The sequence below is a fragment of the Stenella coeruleoalba genome (genome assembly GCF_951394435.1).
Source record: "Stenella coeruleoalba genome assembly, chromosome: 8".
NCBI lineage: Eukaryota > Metazoa > Chordata > Mammalia > Artiodactyla > Delphinidae > Stenella > Stenella coeruleoalba.
Window position 1 is genome coordinate 36,843,008 of NC_137154.1, and position 19,049 is coordinate 36,862,056.

Here is a 19,049-nt window from a genome sequence, read left to right on the forward strand (position 1 = left end):
TCCTGACCAAGCCCCATTTCTGCCCTCTTGGGCGCGCAGAACAAGACTGCCAGGCTACCTAACAGGCCTTCAGAAATTAGAAGGCCACACATCCTATTTCCCAGGTGACCCTTCTTCAGAAGGCTCTTCGTTCATCTTTCGTCTTTCCCCAGGACCATTTTGAAATCGGAGAGGCTTGTGCTCAGCTGTGTCCCTCTACCCCTCTTTCAGATGCCAGGTGGGAGGAATCTCGGGATCCTAGCACTATTTGCAAATAAGACCCGAAATGGTGAAAACAACGTTTTCTCATCTCTTAAACTGAGGTCAGTTCCACAAACATGGAGTAAAAGGGGAGACAGGCAGGTCTGGAGAAGCACCAGAGTGGTCACTTCTGTCTCTGAAGACCTCTTATTTCCCTCCTATTTCATCCTCCAATCAAAACTTGCTCCATCACATGGGGCATCCAAGGTGAGAAGAAAGGAGTCCCATTGGTCCTGGCAGGAGGATGGCCTGGCCTTTCCAAAGCCTACAGATGCCACCAGACTGCAGGGCCTGTCCACACCACCACCTGGGGAGGACCATATGGGCCCAGCATTCTCAGGGTGCTGTGGACCCAGGAGCTCCGGACACAGGCCAAAGCAGACGGCCAATCCTGCTGCTGGGCCTCTGGTTGAGGGGTGGGAGGAGATGCAGGCTCAGAAAGGGAGGTGCACTCCCCAGGTCTGGTGGTAGGAAGAGGGCAGGAGCCTCCTCTTATTGAGAGCAGAGGGCCGAGCTGAGAGATGGCAGGGCTGAGGCAGTTGCAGCTGGGATGGAAGGGCACCTATGCTCATGCTCACTCCAACACAGACACATGTGTTACACTCCTGGGTCCTGCCCCAGAGGGGTCCATTGAGACTGGTCACAAGACAGAACTGAAAAATGAAAACCAGGCTACTTTCTTAGCCATTCCTGCAAGTCCCTCTGAGGTCATGTAAGCAATATCACCAGCAGGGAATGACAGGAGAGTTACATCATGCACCCAGTTGTAGGGAGTGTGATAGAGTTAGAACACACAGATCTGAGCCAGACAGCCTGGGCTGGAATCCCCTCTCTGCTATTCATCAGCTATACGATCTAATCGCTGGACCTCCATTTTCTCAACTATAAAATAGAGAAGTTAATATTCCTCCCGACAGAGATGTTCTGAGGATCAGATGTGATCATAGGTGAGTACATGTTTTGTAAGCAAGAATGTATCTTGCAGAGGAGAAGGGCTTTTATAATAAACCCAGTTTGCCCCTGTGATGGTTAATTTTATGTGTCAACTTAGCTAGGCTACGGTACCCAGTTTTTGTTCAAATACCAGTTTAGATGTTGCTACGAAACTATTTTTTTAGAGGTTATTAACATTTAAATCAGAGGACTTTGAATAAAACAGATCACCTTCCATAATGTGGATGGGCCTCATCCACATCCATTTAGTTAAAGGCCTTAAGAGAAAAGACTGAGGTCTCCCTAAGAAAGAAGGAATTCCGCCTCCAGGCTGCCTTTGGACTCACAACTGCAACATCAGCTCTTCTCTGGGTCTCCAGCCTGCCGTCCTGCCCTCCAGATTTTAGATTTGACAGACCCCACAAGCACATGAGGCAATTCCTTCAAATAAATCCCTATCTATCTATCTATCTATGTATCTATCTATCTATCTATGGAGGGGGGAAGAGAAAGAGCTATATAGATGTAAATAGAAAAATAAAAATGTAAATACATACCCTGTTGGTTATGTTTCTCTGGAGAACTGTGACTAATACAGGTCGTTCCCAGAATGATGAGGATTTGCCAGGCAAATGCAGAGAGGAAACAACCAGGTGGCTGGATTTGTAGCCTGATCACGAGCCTACAGCTTGTTGGTGTATGTGTTTGTGTGTGTTTCCCCAAGTCTGGGCCAAGTGGGCATTGACTTATTTTCACAGGAGGTTTTGATCCACCACTCTACACAACAACCTTTCCCTACTAGAGGTGGATATCTGGGGGAACATTTCTCTAAAATAGCTCCCTTTCTCTCCTGCCACTATGACTCCTACCCAGTCCCCACCTGTACACTAAGATCCAAGAGGATACAGTTAGTTCTAGGGAGATTGTGTCTGATCTCTCTCTCTCTCTCTCTCTCTCTCTCTCTCTCTCTCTCTCTCACACACACACACACACACACACACACACACACACACACACACACACGCTGGAATCCCAAATGAGAGTTGTAGCAGTAAAGGCCTTAACACCTACTACCATCTGCAAGACCATTTTTGCGTTTATTAAGGATGCACAAATTTTAAAAAATCATATCCAATCACCATTTAGGGTCTTAACCCCAAATCTGTCCCTGTCACCTGAAGAAAGGGTTATTTCTATTTCACTGATGTAGAAAACCAGGAACCACAGTATAACCAGGTCTCCCAGGGACTAGAACTGCAAGCCTAGGGACTCAGCTGCTCCCTCCACGCCTTCAGGAGGGGGCTGCACCTTCTCTTGTCTCCCTTTCCGATCACTCACCTTCCTCGTAGCCTAACATGGCTGCCTGTCTCAGTGTCTCTGTCAGGATCTTTCAGCGCAAAAACCAATTACCCTCTGGAACTTAGTTCAAATTCTCATGGAAGAATCTGACCTTTGGGTCAGATCAGGGGGCAGTCAGCAGTAGCAAATATGAAAGAGACCTTTCAATGGTTGGACAATGTCAGACATTTGTAGCACACAGTGAAAGGGAGACATGCAAAGGTACTTACTTAACTCAGCTTCTGACTCCTAATACTAACCCCCTGCACCCCCATTTTCTTGTCTTCAAGAGTGCCCGTGTTGCCCTCTTTCAGAGCTACGGAATCCCTGAACAAGTGAATTGTGAGGCACTTTAGGAAATTAAAGCATGTTCTGTTTTTCTATAAATTAAGGAGCATCTTTCATCCAATCTCAAGAAGACTTGAGGGGAGAAGTCTCTGGTTTAGGCCTCTGGAAAGCAGGCAGGTCTGGTAGATTCAGCACAGATACTGTCTTAACATGTGTGGGACATCAGAGAGGTGGCATCTTAAGTGCAAAAATCTTCTTCTTGGGCTTCCCTGGTGGCGCAGTGGTTAACAATATGCCTGCCAACGCAGGGGACATGGGTTTGAGCCCTGGTCTAGGAAGCTCCCACATGCCGCAGAGCAACTAAGCCCGTGAGCCACAACTACTGAGCCTGTGTGCCACAACTACTGAAGCCTACGCACCTAGAGCCTGTGCTCTGCAAAATGAGAAGCCCATGCACTGCAACAAAGAATAGCCCCTGCTCGCCACAACTAGAGAAAGCCCACACGCAGCAACAAAGACCTAACACAGACAAAAATAAAGACATAAAATAAAGTTATTTAAAAAAATGCTCTTCTCTCATGTCTTTAGTTGTCTGTGAATTGAACACAGAGCCACTTGGCCGGCAGGTGGGAAAGAAGATGGAAAATGTCCCTTTCCACCTTATCTTTTTGGATTGGTGAACTTTCATTATCTTAGGGGATCCAACTCTTAAGAATTTTCCCCAAAATAGGGCTTCCCTGGTGGCACAGTGGTTGAGAGTTTGCCTGCCGATGCAGGGGACATGGGTTCGTGCCCTGGTCCGGGAAGATTCCACATGCTGCGGAGCGGCTGGGCCCATGAGCCATGGCCGCTGAGCCTGAGCGTCCGGAGCCTGTGCTCCGCAACGGGAGAGGCCCACGTACTGCAAAAAAAAAAAAAAAAAAAAAGAATTTTCCCCAAAATCCTCATCAGAATTGGTTGTTCTCTTCTCAGGCATCCCATAGCATTTTGTACTCTTTTCTAACACCTGCCGCACCACACCATAATCATGTTTCTCTCCCTGACGAGTCATTCATTCACATTCATCATTCATTCAACCCTGCAACAAATTTTATTGCCAATAAAGATTCTGAGATACAGCAGTGAACAAAGTAGGAAAGGTCTCTGCTCTCATGGTGAGAGTGGAGGAAGATGGAAGAGAAACAAGTATTTAGTCAAGATTACTTGCGAAAATAATTAGGGCTCTGCAGGGAATAGAAATAGGACAGTGAGATAGAGAATGACGAGGTGGGTCGCAGTAGGTGACTTCTTTGAGAAGAAATTTAAACTGAGATCTGAATGATAAGGATACAGCCACACAAGAATCAAGAGGAAGAACATTCCAGGCAGAGGCAGCTCCTAGTGCAAAGGCCATGAGGGAAACGGCAAAACAACAAGCTTGGCGTGCTCATGGAGCAAAAAGAAGGTCAGTGTGACTAGAGCATAGTACTCACAACCGTCTGGGGAAAAAACAAGCCTAGGGAGGTAGCAGGGACAGGGGAGCGTCCATCCCTCTTTTCTGTACCCCTGCATGATACCAGCTTTACCCTCACCCACCATATTTCCTTTCTTCTAAGACGACTCAATTTGTCTCTGCCAACATAGCAAATTAATCTCACTCTACACTCCCTCACCTCATCCTTTCCCTCCAAGCACACCCCTTAAGTTTATGGTATATTATATCTGTATGGTTTTGTTTTCTTGCTCCTTCATTCATTTAGTTCATAAATTTTATTGAGTGCCCACATATGCCAAGAACTTACATGCCTGTGCAGTATGATCTCATTGATGAGAACGCACGAAGAGTCAGGAGATCTCTGAGAAGTCAAAAGAGATGACGCAAAGGTTTGTGATAAAGGAGACAGCCTCTCCAGTCCTCGTTCAAAGCCTCTCTGCTCTTGGTTTACTCACACTTTTAATGGGGCTGGTTATCTCGTTCTCAAGCCCACAGCAAATCAGAGGAAGGCACTGATCCCTAGAGTTGGCAAACTGACAACTCTAAGAAGTAAGAGAGGACAATGTGTCAGCAAGAGAAGAGACCAATGAACCTAGGAAAACCAAAACAAAAGGTCCAGGCAATCTGGGACCATTTAGTGAATGGACAATCAATCTTGCACATCTCATCCATTCATTAAACTTCATGGATCCCTCGTAATGCTGACTGTGAATCCAACAGAGGTCTTAAAAGGCATGGAAGATTTTAGTATCCAAGAAAGCTCTTCATACAAATTGGTTAAATGGAATTTAATGGACAAACCCAGAGCTTCTAAGAAAGTTCAGTTGTCAAAAATGACTGAATTCTGGACAGCCAATATTTGACACTGATTGAACTATTAATTACAATTTATTGAGCAACTCTTAAGATGTGCCAGTTGCTTTAAATACTTGACTTCAATCAAGCTCCACAGCAAATCTACAAAGTCGGTACTGTTTTTTTCCCTGTTTCCTGAAGGAGGAAAGAAAACAGGCTCAGAGGGGTTGAGCAACTTGCCTTCAGTCACACAGCTGGTTAGTGGCAGATCTTTTACAACCAAATAGAAAGATGAAAGAGAGAATATTTAGTTCTTTTTTATCCCTCTTAACACCTAACATAAATCTGGGGATAGAGTAAGTTCTCAAAGTAGGGGCTCAGGGCTCATTCATCCAAGAAATTTGTCCCAGGAATTGTACCAGCATCCAGAGATACAGGGAAGAACTGGCCAGACGCAGACCCTGTCCTCAGGGCAGTGCAGGATGAAGAACTGATGAGTCTATCCCCCAGTTTTGAAAACAATCAGTTTGCTGTGATTCTATTAAACATGACTCTCATTCTGGATCTTTTGGAAGCAGCTAAAGTCTCACTCTTGAAAAAAATATGTGCAGATCATAGTAAAGTCAGAGGTTTATGTTTGAGGAAAATTCACGACCCCACCTCTACTGTTCCCATTTCTCGGCAGCCTACGGTCCTCATTTTGTGTTTTCCCTTCTGCAACTTCACTGAAGAGTCACTTAATGGTAGTCACTTCAGCCTCCTCATCTGAAGAATGGTCATGGCAGGGGTGACGGGGAAGGGAGAGACAGATGGGCTGTGACATTCTGGTTCTCTCTCCCTCCTGCCCCTGGCAGGTTCTCCTCAAACTCTTCCCTCATCATCCTTCACTCAGCACCACCATGGCTGAGCAGCTAGAGCAGATGGAAGGAGTCTGTTTACCGGACTGATAGTGGGCCGAGACAATGCTGCATTGTCTGAAATAGACAGTAGCGGGGTGGGAGTTTACTGTCAGCTGGCAAGGGGTGGAAGCTGGGGGCGGGCGGGCTCTGGTTCCCCAGCCCCGAGTGGTTGGCACTTCTGCAAGCCTGGGAGGCTGCTATCAAAACAGGCTGAAGAACACCCAGACGGGCAGCATGAGCCTGTCAGCTGGGCTGTGGAGGAGTCAAATGTAGAGAAAGGGGCTTGGAGTGGAACATTCTAGGGAGGCTGGAATGGGTAACAAGATCCAAGCTATAAGGTGATTTTAGTAGTTTTGGCTTTCAAGATATCTTAAAGAGGGGGCACGTATGTACTAGAAATGGAGTTGAAACTAAAATTTAAAACAAATCCAGTAAATATTTATTGAGTATCTGTGTCCCATGCACGCAAGGATGAGATTCTTTGGGAGCCAAGAGCAAGAACAAATTAGAGGAGGAAGAGGTCTAGGGGGTCTAGGAAGGAAAACTCTGTGTCCTGGAGACATAAGATGAGCGACGAGCCAGTGGTGTGGAAGTGGCAGTCTCGGGCACCATGCTTCCTGCCAAAAACCAAAGGGAGCCACTATGGAAGGATTTTAAGCAGGAGAAGCGGGAGTGATGTAGTCAGATGAGCTGTTTAGAGAAATGTCTGTGGTGACGAGTGTGAAGAATGGACTAGAGCAGGGAAGACTGCAGACACGAAGACAGAAGGCAGCTGCAGCAAAGCAAGCAAGAGGGTGAGGACAGGCCATGGCAGGAATATTCAGCCGTGTCGCCAAGAGAATGTGCGGACTCCTGGATCCCACCACATTCAAACCAGAGCACCTCTACCGTCTAAAAGAGAATGGCGTGTCCTCCTATATTTTGAGTAAAAGTTTCAGTCACCCCATATCTGAATAGTGTTTGCTTCCTGGATGGGTGACTCTCCATTGGCATTTTGTTTCTCTAAATTCTTCAAAGGGAAGATTCTTGGCTTTGATGATGAGGCCACCCACCCCAGCTTCCTGTGTGCGGATCAAGACCTTTCCTGGGAAGGCAGGTGTGAGGCCCCTGGCTTGGCTACTTTGCATAGCACATTGGGAGTATTTGCATTTCCAAAGTCCTGTTTCTCCATTGAAAGGAGCTCCATTAGATTTTTTGTTGTTGTTTTTGTCCTGTGGCATCAGATGAAAGTGGCCTGGAAATCAATGCAAATTCCTTTCATCTCACAATGTGTCCAGTGGTCTAACTACTCAAAGCCCAACAGGCTGAGCAAGGATATACAGAAGAAAAGCTCCCCTTCGATTCTTTTGGATGGGTTCCTGGCTGCCTCCTAACAAGCGCTCACACACACAGGCACGCATGCACACGCGTATGCACAATAAGCCCCCAGGGTCCACCCCTCACATCCTAACTAGCGCTCACACACACATGCACGCATGCACACACGTATGCACAATAAGCCCTCAGGGTCCACCCCTCACACAAATCCTTCTTCAAGACACCTTTGAAGTCTGGTGATGTCACTACACTATGCCCTTGTCTTCTCTCCTGGGGTTGAGTGATGGCAGCCTACATATTCCAAATCCTCAAAGAAAATATAAAACTCTCTTCTTTCTGGGTCAGTAGGTTAGCTTTGTGCTAAAAACAACAACAACAACAAAAAACAAAGATGAATCCTTCATGGAGAAATATATGAGGGCTGCTGACGCGAATCTCTTTGCCTTCCTTTACCTGCAGAAATCTCCCCTGGAGACGGGATGCTTGGCTCTACGTGAGTTGTAAGCAGGTTCAGCACCCTGAGCTTCAGAGTCTAAATCCAGAGATTACAGCTCTATAAGACCTTACCTCTGATTAGCTTTTGTTCTGAGAATAGTTTTTAAATATTTAGGTCCAACTCCAGCAGACTTACTAAATATTTGGGGATAGAAGGTAGGACGAGTTTATGATTTTTAAATATGGGAACTGTTGTGTTTGCCATCAGACCGGAAAAAAAGAAAACTTGTTAAAGTAATAGTAAATGCTATTGAAGAGGACACGGGGAAACAAATTCAACAAATGTTTATTAAGAACATAATCTGTGCTAGGCATTACTCTAGGCTAGAGTCCCTGTGGTATAATAAATGGACAAATCCTTGCTATGTGGAACGTGCATTCTAGTGTAATTCACTGTGCTGAAAATGTGCATGCCTCTTAGAAGGCAGAATGCATCAAAAGCCTTAAAAATATGTGCACATGCCCTTTGGGACAATCGTGCGCCCATATACATACAAGACTGAAAAGGTGTTTGGAAGAGTAAAAAACTTAGGGAAAAAAAACCTAAACATATTACATTAAGTAACTAGTTAAGTTAATTATAGTCCACTTTTACAACTGAATACCATACTACTACTACTACTACTACTACCTAAACATATTACATTAAGTAACTAGTTAAGTTAATTATAGTCCACTTTTACAACTGAATACCATACTACTATTAATTATAGTCCACTTTTACAACTGAATACCATACTACTATTAAATGTAAAAGAACATTTGTTGATTTGGGAAAATGTTAATGATATATTGCTATGCAAAAAAAACCAAAGTTACAAAACAGTAGGTAGAGCATGATTCCATTTGTATAAAATAGATGGAAAAAATTAAGTGAAAGGTTATCACTTAATTTAGCATATTTACTGAGCACTTACTACGTGCCTGGGCCTTGGAGTTACAGAAATGAACAAGATCAGCCAAGTCCCTTCCCTTGTAGAATTTGTGGTGGTTATCTTTGAGTGGCAGACTTTGGGGTAACTTTAATTTTTTCCATTTGTTTTTGTGTCTTCCATGTCTTCTAAACTGATCAGATATTCCTTTTTTAAATTACTTTAAAATTAAACATAATTTTTAAAAAAAAACTTTGGAGAGGTCATTTGTAGCTTGGGGTTGGAACATGGGCCTTAGAAATTAAAGCCCACCTCTTATGTCCCTCCTCCCTCTGCGGGAGTAACCCATGATGGTCAAGAGTGGTACAGCAAGAGGGCAAGAATCAAAGAGATAGTGTGAGGCAAGGACCAGCGTTGAAAAGAAGATGCCACATCTCTAGCCAGGATCTAGGGTGAGACAGACACAAAGCCAAGACCACAGGTAGGGAGAGGAAGCACAAAATGGAAGCCAAGGAGCAGAAGCCCCACCTTTCGCCATGAACAGGGCTGAAGCCCATCAAACCACCCTTCCTTCTGGCTCTAAGGTACATTAGGGCGTCAGAAGGGGATAAAGGCACAGGGTCAGGTGGGCATCTTCTGCCACCTTCTTAAAATACATCCACCATTGAATCAGTAGTAAAACATTGAAAGCCATCCAAATACCCAATAAGGGAATGGTTAAGTAAGTTAAGGTTCTTTTAATACTTCCCCATACAAATGTGGCCAAATAACATTTTGAGATGTTAGCTGAAGTTTTATTTCTTCTTTACCGTGCCTTAGAGATTTGGAAATGCAATAAGAATGTTAGGTATCAGTGCATATACTCTGGGAACTGCCATGGCTACCTACACCATCCCTCCCCTCCTTTCTGTCCCGTTTGGCCTCTCAGTCCTTCCATAACTGATGCATCCAATTTCCTGTATGACATTTGATTTCTGTTTTCCTAACTGGACTCTGACTAATCAGGAGCAGAAGCCTCCCTCACCCCCAACTGAGGTCTTGATACCATGTGAGACCCCTGGGAATTTATCACAATTCCAGGGGGAAGGAGGGAGGTTGAACATCCTAAATTAACTGAATTTACCCAAAAGAGGCTTAGGAAAACTTTGGATGATTAAGTTTCTGTAGAACTGATTAAATTAGGTAGGATTTTTGTTTGTCTGTTTCTTCATTTTAGCCATCAGCTATAAACGGAGCTCAAAATAGAGTTTAAGTTGTAGAAAAATAAAGTGATCATCTTTGCATATTTGAATACGTAACTTGTGAAATTCCTACTCACTACATTAAATATAAACATGAAATGAATACATGCCATCACTATGACTAAGTAAAATTTATATACATGTAGATAAAGACAAGGAAAGAAATAGGAAAAATGAATTCCTTATGATGGGGTAGAAAGATAACATATGACTTTTTAAAAATCTATGTTATCCATTTTAAAAAGACATGTTTTCAAAGAAAACCCTTAGGGGTCACCTGGGAGCCTTAATAAACCAGACATCTCCTCCATCCCAGGGTCAACATCTGTGGAAAATGGCAAAGATTCTTCCTCTGAATCAGCACCAAGTGAATGGGGGCATTTTCACTATATGGAAAGCTGACAGAATGCAAGGTGTAAAGCTAAAAATATAGGCAAGCAGCAAAGAATAGCAGAGGTACTAAGATACAAGCATCAGAAGCAAGTGTTAGAACCTTCCAGAAGCCACATCATAATTAAACTAGGTCAGGTGGAAGGCTCTGATTACACCAGGCTGAGTAGGTGCAGAGCCAAGGCACCCAGAGAATATGAGGGCAGTTTGTCCAATTTGGGGGTCGTTTCCCCGCTGAGGTTAGAGACATAGCCCTGCTCTCCTACAAACCAGTCCTTGGTATCCCCTTGAAAGATATAATCCTGGGCTAGAGGAGCTGACCCATACTCCATGTCTTCATACCCACAGGGATGGAAGAATGATCTCTGCAGAAAATGTTGAAACGGAGACACTTAAAAAGTAATACGGCCCAGCAGGGCCAGGTCAGCATAGCGGTCCCAACCATGGACCTGGAGCTTGGCAGACCCAGGTTTGATGCCAGCTAACCACATACTAGATATGTGACCCCAAGATAGCCCTTAACCTCTCTGAGCCTCAGTCTCTCTGTCTATATATGAGGATGATAATAATAGGACTTACCCTGAGGATCTGGGGAAGTAGGAGCTGAGATAAGGCCGATAAAATGCTTAGTACATAAGTGCTTGATCAATGTTAGCTGCCGTAATTATTTTTGAAATCAGAATCCCTAAGTTTAATTTTTTAGAATAAACTAAAGGTATCAAGTGAGCTGCAGACTGTGTACTAGTCACAATGGAAGAATGTGAAATGAACATACTCCTGTTAAATGTTTCTGATGGTGACTGTTGGCTGGCATGGTGGGGGGGTGGGGAAGGGGAAGGAAAGAACCATAAAACCCAATCAGTAGAACTGAAGACCCAATGGAGGATGATTTACTGAAGGGTCATGGGAAACACACAAGCTTCAGGTTACAAAGCGTTTTGAATGAGAGGTAACTCTGAGTGTTTACTCAGAAGCCCTCATCTATTTATAAACAACTCTTTCCTCTAGAGTTGAGACAAAAAGGACTTTCAGGTCACTCAGAGCAAATAGTCTGGGTCCTTGCCGTGCCACTCAGCAAGGGACAAGCTCAGGTAAACATCCCTCCCAATTCAACATGGCCCTGTGTCTGTTTCACCCGGGGTACCTCCTGGACCTGGGAAGATAAGATTTGGATGGGCAGGGAGAAAGGGCCACTAGGTAACTGGATTATTTTTCTTTTAATTGAAGTATAGTTGATTTACAGTATTTTGTTAGTTTCAGGTGTACACCAGTTTGATTCAGTTATATATGTATTTTTTTCAGATTCTTTTCCATTATAGGTTATTACAAGATATTTAATATAGTTCCCTGTGCTATATAGTAAGTCCTATTGCTTATCTATTTCATGTAGAGTAGTCTGTATCTGTTAATCTGGGTAACTGGTTTCTTTAGGCCACATAGTCAATCTCAGGAAATTTAATACCAGAACTAAGCCTAATGCTCCCGAAACCTATGATTCTTGACATTTTGGAGTGTCAGTACTCCTGAAAGTTCAGTAAAAACTTTGGACCCTTCCCCAGAAAAATGCACACTATTTTACATATTATTTCAGCATATTTACGAACCTCCTAATGTCTAGAGATAAACAGACCTACAGTTCATGGCAAGACTTTTTAATCCTGGAACAGAAAAATTCAAATGACATCTACTTAAGATAAATGATAATGTAAACACACACACACACACACACACACACACAAAATGCATTCTTTCTATAGCAAAGACCAGCTGCTCCCCTTACCAGAGTTTTTGCATGACCCTTACAGATTTCAGGGACTCATGTGGTAAAGCCCGATTTCCACTCACATTCCAAAATCCAATCACTCCCTCATGTCATGGACTTCTTTCCAAATGTTTACCATTCTGTGACATCCCCAAGGCACACCCCAGTTGTCCCTCCTAACCAGCTGGGCAGTCAAAGCAAAAGCCTCATTGCAAAGCTGTCAAGGCAAAGGCAAGAGGTTACATAATTCCAATTAGCAGAAGCTCCACCGACTCTAAACAGCTCCTTACCACTTCATCATCTTTCCCCTCCAAGGAAATAATCACAATTGCCACCAACATCCTGGAAACAAAAGCCGACAGAATAAACATGGTGCTCACCCAGCAGACCCCAGGATTAAAATGTAATCTCAAAATAAAGTCTAATAACTTTCCCCCTTTTGAACACACTTGGAATAAAATTAGCATATAAATCAAAGCTTAATTAGGACATTATAACAATGAACAGCACCGGCTGGTATTAAGGGTTTCAGACCCAATAAGATGCTTCGAAAAAACACCGTAATTAGAGAACAAAATAAGGGCGGTCTCCTGGTAATCAATCACCCGGCTAGGTTCAAGCCTTTCAACTTGAGGGTCACCTCTGTTTTCTGTCTTGTGAATCTTGCCTTCCAGCCCGTCTCTCCCAGGAGACTTCATGCATCTTCCAGGCTGGTCCCTGACACATCTCTCCAGCTCTTGGTCCTCAAAGAGGAGTCCTGGCACAAAGCAAGGATGGAAGAGACTTGCAGGTTGGTCAGAACAATAGCTTGTGGGGTTCCAGAATGAAGCACTGATTTGTTATTTGAGCTGTACTAGGTCCTTTAGATGCTGGTTTTATCCAATCCAGAAAAATAACTGCCTGATGCAGAAAGCCAGAAATCCTTGAGATATGTCTCTTCTATTTTCACCATGCTTCAGCCACACTGGCTCCCTTGCTGTTCCACACATACATACACCAAGCAAATGCCTGCCCCAGGGCCTTTGCACAAGTTGTTTATTCTCCCTGGAATGCTCTTCTCCCACATGGCTTTCTCTCTCACTTCATCAGAGCTGTCCTCCTTACCTCTCTTATCTAAAATAGCACCTCCTACCACTCTTTAACTCTCTTAGCTGGAAGTTTGAGAGCCATTTAAAAGCACCCTTCTACTCCATGTTTGTTCTAATTCAATTGCAAACTAAGAAAGAAAAAAAAAGGCAAGGCAGATGGGAGAACAAAATGTCACCTTTATTTCCAATAGAACTGACATTAGAAAATGAGATTTATACCTGTGGGCAAGTGGGCTTCTGGGTACCAACCTACAGATGAGGCACACAGAGGCACCCGGCCTGGCTTTGCAGGACCAGACAGCAGGGGACCCTAAGAGGTAAGGCTGGAGGAGCAGAGTGCGCTGGTGCTTGCAGAGAGCAGGCTCACGCCCAGCAGAAAGGAAGGGAGGACGAGCAGGAGGGGAGGACATGCCCCACTATTCATCCCCAGATCACCAACAGTGAACCAGCCCTTCCTCCCTAGAGGAGTGTTCCACAAGGGTGGGTCCTCTCCCTACTTGGGAGGGACAGGAGAAAGGAAGATGTGGCTCCTACCCCCCACCCACCTTAGTTTTCTTCATAGCTCTCATCAACACCTGACGAATTACATCAGTATTTATTTGCTGTCTTCCCACACTAAATGTAAACTTCAGGAGGACAGCTCTTTGCTTTGTTTACTGCTGCACCCTGAATCCCCAGGGCCTAGAACCGTGCCTGGTACACAGCAACATTCACTAAATAGTTGTGGAATAAATGAGTGGGCAGAAGGAGTCTTTACTCGCATCTTCAAAGAAACACCGTATTCTTAGGCTGCACTGTGCCTGGGCCGTGGTCATCGCTAATCATATAGACTCACGGACTTTGGAAAGTCCTGGTATAACTACCTATGATCTCCTTGAACACTGAACTGATTTCTTACCTGGTATAGCTTTCCTGACCTCTAATTCCACCTAGATTAAGCACCATGAACACAGGACACTGTCTGTCCTGCTCACTGCTGTGTCCCCTGCACCAAGCACAGTATCTGGCACAATAAATGGTGGCAGAAGGAAAGGAGGGAGGAAGGAAGGGTGGAAAGATGACTCTTCTTTCTAAGCCCCCTTCCCCAGGGCTGGTCCTCTCACCAAAAGAGAAGATGTGGTCCAGTCTTCAGCATTCAAAGAGAGAAGACATTATCATCTTCACCTAACAGATGAGGCCACAGGCCCAGAGAGGTTAGGCAATCTGCCCAAGGTCACACAAGGGTCACAGGGAGTGGTGCTGGAAGGGACTAGGACCCAAACCTTCTGACTCCAAGGACAGTGCTCATTGTGTGACGCCTGTTCTCTTAGGACCATGGGTCATTAGCACCCCGGCATGGCCCTGTTGGTCTGGAGAAGCTCTGACAAGGGCATCATGGCAAGGCCTCTTCTCTTCAGTGTCCAGTGAGAGAGGGGTCCCCATGGCCTGAAGCTGGGCTTGGGCCTCCAGCCACCCAGGGCTGGGCCATCTGTTTAGATCATGCTGGGCCACAGGCAGAGGCCACCTCCAGCTCATCTGTCTCCCCAGTCCTGCTCCTTTTCCAAGTGTCTGCTGGATCCCAGACCACCTGAGCCCTTCATGGAAACAGAGATCCCTTCCCAAGTCACATGTCCTGAGCATCTGGGCTCCATCCAGGCTCTGGCCCTGCTAGGGGTGGGAGGACTCAGATGAAGTGTCACAGACTGTGCCCAAAGGGTCCCAGCCTGGAGTGGGAGGCAGATGCATAAACAACTACAGTGTGGCTCCAGACCTGCCTCTTCTACATCAGACTCACCTACTGATGGCAGCTTCCACTACTGGGTATCCACCATGGGCCAAACACGAAGCCAAGCTCTTCACATCCATCAGCTCATTTCCTTTCACAATAACTCTATGAAGCAGCTACGATTATCAGCAGTCCCACTTCACAGGTGAATAAACTGAGGCTGAGAAAGGTAAATTACTTGTTGAAAGTCCTACAGGTGGTATGTGGTCAAGATTCAAGTCCAAGTCTATCTAACTCCAAAACTGGAGAGCTTAAGCTCTTCTGGCCTATCCTGTCCTCTCCTGGGTTTGTCTTCTGCACAGGCTGCCTCTCCCCATGCTGACCAAGAACAAAGGATGAAAAAGCAGGAGCCCTGCTATGCAGCAGCCTCCACACTCCCCCCAAGCCCTTTCCATGGAGGATCGCTTGCCCACATGCACCGTCATCTCTCCACACCTTTGCTCGTGCCATTCTCTCTGCATGGAACCCCATTCTCCATCCTGCAAAATCCTGCTCATTCCTCAAGGACCTGTACAAATATCACAGCCTCTGTGACCACTCTCCCAGAGTCAAATTTCATCACCCTGTCTCCCCTGCCATGTAGAGAACATGCCCTGATTTCAGTGGTTCTCAAAATGTAGACCTGAGACCGGCAGGGTCAGCTGCACTTAGGACTTCTTAGAAAAGCCAATTCTTTTTCTTTCGGTCTTTTAAAAAAATTATTTATTTTTAAAAATTGTGATAAAATATACATAACATAAAATTTACCATTTTAACCTTTTTAAGTGTAGGGTTTAGTGGCATTAAGTACATTCACACTGTGCAGCCGTCACTACCATCCATGTCCAGAATTTCTTCATCATCTGAAACTGAAACCTTGTCCCATTAAACAGTAACTTCCTCGGGAATTCCCTGGCGGTCCAGCGGTTAGAACTCAGTGCTTTTACTGCCGAGGGCCCAGATTCGATCCCTGGTCAGGGAACTAAGATCCTGCAAGCTGCGTGGTGTGGCACAAAACCAACCAAACAAACAAAAAAACCCAATAGCTTTCTGTGCAGTTAACATTTTGATGTGTTGTCTTTGAGGCTATTTTTGATACGTGAGTGAGAACGTAATATTTTTCTTCTACAAAAATGCTGTTGAGAGCATTCCCCTAAGAAATGCCAGTTCTTGAATCCTAACCCAGAACTACTGGAGCAAAACTCTGGGGCTGGGGCCAGCATCTGTGTCAACAAATCCTGCCACTCAGTCTGACACATCTACTAAAGTTTGAAAACCACTGCCCTATTTTAACACATCTTATTAGAGGCATTTGTATGTGTTTAAGAAAATCACTCAGCTGGGAGGACCAGCGGGGGCCAGGGCTGGATGGTGTTCAGAGTCTGTCCCACGGTAGGTGCTCTGTTGACTTTGAAAGGGCTTCCTTTCCTGACAACCTTGTGGCTTAGCGATGTCAGCAACAAGGAGGGAGGGAGGAAGGAAGGACAGAGGGAAGACTGGGTCTCCCTCCTTTCTGAGCTATCTTCCCCAGGGCCGGTAGAGAAGACATTATCATCTTCACCTAACAGATGAGGCCAGATCGAAGGTGGAAGTATTTTAGTTGAGTGGGCCTTCCTGTGTGCTGTGCAGCAGGCCTCCTCCAGCATTGCACCTGCTTGGTGCAGAAAAGCTCCACGCGTTTTCATTCACTCCTTTCATGAAATGTATCAGAGGCCAGATGCTGATAAGCCTGGAGGACACACGGCGAGTAAAGTATTGACTCAACCGCTAGCCTCATGGAGCTTACAGTCTAATGGGGGAGACACACAGTTGTCAAATAACTACAGCTAATTTTAGTGCCATGTACATTTATTGGGTTGTTTAATTCTCACAACTACCCTAAAAGTGGGTACTACTGTGATCATCCTCTTTCTGTGAATGAGGAAGTAGATAAAGAAAGGTAAAAACACTTTGCCCAGATTCCTACAGCTTGCAGATGGCAGGGCTGATATTTGAGCCCAGCAAAAATTCATCCCTGCTCTTAATCACAGCACAATCTTAAAATAATTACAAAATAATACGATAACTCACAGACACAGAAAACAAACTTACAGTTACCAAAGGGGAGACGGCGGGGAAGGAGGCATAAATTAGGAGTTTGAGATTAGCAGATACAAACTACTATATATAAAATAGATAAACAACAAGGAACTACTGTATAGCACAGGGAACTGTATTCAGTATCTTGTAATAACCTATAATGGGAAAGAATCTGAAAAAGAATATATATATATATATATATATATATATATATATATATATATATAAAACTGAATTACTTTGCTGTGTACCTGAAACTAGTACATCATAAATCAACTATACTTCAATAAAAATAAATGAATTAATTACTTAATTAATACTATAAACTTTGATAATCACTCTGAAAAACAGCACACAAGAGTACATGACAGGGAAAACTGATATAGTAGTTGGGAGAGAGGGGCCAGTCGGAGAAACTTACTGGAAGAAGTGACATCTGACTGGGGTTTGAAGGATAGGTAGGAGTTTAAGAGTCTGATCAGTGAGGTGAGGGTGGGGTACAGGCGGGGCCTTTGCATGCAGAGGAACAGCTCTTGCACAGGCCACCAGAGGCCATGGCACTGGGGTTGGGAAGTGGCAGAGGGTGCAGCTAGAGGATGGAGATGAGGATGGAGATGAGGTTGGAGGTGTGGGTGGCACCAGCTCAGCCGGGCACCTGGTGCCATGTCACCAGCCCTTATCCATGGTCCAGTCCAGGGACTTACACTTTTCCAAAGAAATGTTGTTAAACCAAGAGTCCCACATAAAAGGATGATCTATTATATGTGAAAATGTGGTCCAAGTCCAAAAAAATCTCATCGTTCACCCATTCAGTCATTCGTAGATATTGACTGAATGCCTATCATGGGCCCAACATGTTATAGGTGTCGGGATGCAGCTCCATCCATCTCATTCCAAATCATACCCAGGGAGAGGGGACACGCTGAGAACTGATGCTTGCTTTCCTCCATCAGCACTGAGCATGCGCTGCTGGCCAGGCACTGTATTAGGAGCTCTGTCGAATGGCCTGGTTTGCGTTTTAATGACAATTCAAAGGCACGTTCCATAATCACAACTAGACCTCCTAGTCACCAAAACGGACATCCCTTACAATTTCAACAGTCACAAAGTTCACAGGATTTGAAGCATTTCTTAAGAAGCTAGTATAAGATAAATCGTTTTGGCTGCTCATAAAGCGAACTTTGCTAATAGAAGCTAGGGTAATGAAATGAATGTCTACAGACCTGTAATTCATTCTGCATAACATTTACACACTGCACTCCACTGAAATCTTGTTAAATGACTTTAGTCAGCAAAGCTCAGCCTAGAAAGGAGGCGGAGAATGAACACAGATTTGTTCAACAAGGTCTTCAGAGAGCATTTTCCAAATGTTAGATTTTTCCAAAGAAGATATATGAATAGCCAACAGGTACATGAAAAGGTGCTAAACATCACAAATTGTTAGGGAAATGCATATCAAAACCACAATGAGATATCACCTCATGCCTGTTAGAATGGCTATTATCAAAAAGACAAGAAATAACAAATGCTTCCGGGAATATGCAGAAAAGGGAACACTTGTGCACTGTTGGTGGGAATATAAATTTGTGCAGCCACTATGGAAAACAGTATGGCGGTTCCTCAAAAAATTAGAAATAGGGCTTCCCTAGCGGTGCAGTGGTTAAGAATCTGCCTGCCAATGCAGGGGACATGGGTTCAAGCCCTGGTCCGGGAAGATCCCACATTCCACAAAGCAACTAAGCCCATATGCCACAACTACTGAGCCTGCGCTCTAGAGCCCACAAGCCACAACTACTGAGCCCGTGTGCCACAACTACTGAAGCCCACACACCTAGGGACCGTTTTCCACAACGAGAGAAGCCATCACAGAAGCCCATGCACCTCAACGAAGAGTAGCCCCTGCTCACCGCAACTAGAGAAAGCCCGCACACAGCAACAGAGACCCAACACAGCCAAAAATAAAGAAATAAAATTAATTAATTTAAAAAATAAGTTATCAAGAGATCCATTTCTAAAAAAAAAAAAAAATTAAAAATAGAACTACCATATGATCCAGCAATCCCACTTCCAGGTATTTATCTGAAGGAAATGAAA

General features: G+C 44.5%; 1 protein-coding gene across 3 annotated transcripts in view; it reads right to left on the minus strand.

Moving 5' to 3' along the window:
• NAV2 (neuron navigator 2) overlaps positions 1-19,049 on the minus strand; it is an 840,045-nt gene that overhangs the window by 766,331 nt on the left and 54,665 nt on the right. The window contains exon 1 of one of the 3 annotated variants that reach the window (XM_079930287.1): positions 4,581-4,696. The exons of the other annotated variants lie outside the window; for them this stretch is intronic. The gene's annotated coding sequence lies outside the window, so the exon portion shown is untranslated. Of the gene's footprint in view, positions 1-4,580; positions 4,697-19,049 lie in introns of those variants that run through there. 3 annotated transcript variants of the gene reach the window in all.